This window comes from Limulus polyphemus, unplaced genomic scaffold, assembly GCF_000517525.1.
Source record: "Limulus polyphemus unplaced genomic scaffold, Limulus_polyphemus-2.1.2 Scaffold8598, whole genome shotgun sequence".
Lineage (NCBI taxonomy): Eukaryota > Metazoa > Arthropoda > Merostomata > Xiphosura > Limulidae > Limulus > Limulus polyphemus.
The window spans coordinates 16,389-18,196 of NW_013674208.1; the positions used below are offsets into that span (position 1 = coordinate 16,389).

General features: G+C 33.2%; 1 long non-coding RNA gene across 1 annotated transcript; it reads right to left on the reverse strand.

Moving 5' to 3' along the window:
• Nucleotides 1-31: 31 nt before the first annotated feature.
• LOC111083210 lies at nucleotides 32-1,678 on the reverse strand. The gene is made up of 2 exons (XR_002608881.1): nucleotides 687-1,678; nucleotides 32-600 (listed from the first exon to the last, which is right to left on the reverse strand). It is a non-coding gene; the product is annotated as an uncharacterized LOC111083210 (long non-coding RNA).
• Nucleotides 1,679-1,808: the final 130 nt, after the last annotated feature.

Here is a 1,808-nt window from a genome sequence, read left to right on the forward strand (position 1 = left end):
AATCAGTGTATTTATGATGTACTACATATGCTACCATTCCATAAACATTTATTAACCTTTTAGAAGCAAAAAGGAGTACCAACAATAATACCATGGATTGATTTTTATTTCATCAGACAAAAACTCATGATTTAAAGGGTATGTGCACATAAGAATTAGTTGTCTTTTTTCTTCTATTATCCATATGCCTTGGCTAGTTGCAGATCACTTTTGGTTGACATCTACATGTCCAAACTTTCCAAACTCATGTTGATCCTGTTAGTCACTGGAGCATGGAAGCCTATTTATGTCCAAAAATGTATTTCTAAAACTTCATAAATTGAAATATTTTCTAGTTTGTATATTACTTAATATAACTTAGCATTAATATCTCTGAAGATAATTCATGTGTTCATGTCAACTGACTTTCCATACTTAGTCATATCCTTGGGACTTGGCCCAAAGCACCATAGTATTTCTAAGATATTTCAAGTTATTCTATAGCGGATGTATTATTATTGTTATATATGCTGTAAGAAATATAACAAGCTGTTGTCCTGCAGTCTGACGATGGAAACATTTCAAAGTGTAATATTATGTCACTAAACTTAGGATGTGTACCTTCCAGTTGAACAAAGATAAAAGACCATCATAAGATGTGTACCTTCTAGCTGAACAAAGGTACAATACGATCAGAGGATGTGTACTTTCTAGTTAAACAAAGGTAAAAGACCATCATAAGATGTGTACCTTCTAGCTGAACAAAGGTAAAAGACCATCAAAAAGGATGTGTACCTTCTAGATGAACAAAGGTAAAAGACCATCAGAGATGTGTACCTTCTAGCAGATCAAATATAAAAGACCATCAGAGAATGTGTACCTTCTAGTGGAACAAAGGTAAAAGACCATCAAAGAGGATGTGTACCTTTTAGATGAACAAAAGTAAAAGACCATCATAAGATGTGTACCTTCTAGCAGATCAAACATAAAAGACCATCAGAGAATGTGTACCTTCTAGTGGAACAAAGGTAAAAGACCATCAGAGGATGTGTACCTTCTAGTTCAACAAAGGTAAAAGACCATCAGAGGATGTGTACCTTCTAGTTGAACAAAGGAAAAAGACCATCAGAAGATGTGTACCTTCTAGCTGAACAAAGGTAAAAGACCATCAGAGGATGTGTACCTTCTAGCTGAACAAAGGTAAAAGACCATCATAGGATGTGTACCTTCTAGTTGAACAAAGGTAAAAGATCATCAGAGGATGTGTACCTTCTAGTAGAATAAACATAAATGTTTATGGTTTTTTTTCTTCACTTAAGTGTCTCCTGGTCACAACAATCATCATCATCATTCTCCTTCTAAGACATGTCACAGCTGTGCTACTGGTTCCACAAGGAACAACAGAACACAAAAGTTTCTGACTAAACCATAGCAACATGTTTTCCAATTTCCTGAACAGCATCATGTACAGAGTTAAGGTTTGTAGAAGCTATCATTACAAAAACAAGTTAAAAATCATTAGCACTGTATATGTGATTAATTATACAAAAATGGAAAATCTAATAATTTTATATTCAAAGCTCAATGATATTAAAATTGTCTTGCACATACATTATTTTAGCTTTAGCTTTTCCTATTTACAAAATATATAAAACTGTTAGATATACTACAGGTTACTAAAAGTTCCTGACTTCAAGTACTGATCTATGAAACTTGAGTTGTCAATTTTATTATACTCACATTACTATAAGAAGATATTGTTACGTCTCCGTTTGTTAATTGATTTTTCCGTAACTTCGTTCCAACGAAACTTTAACGACACAAGTCTT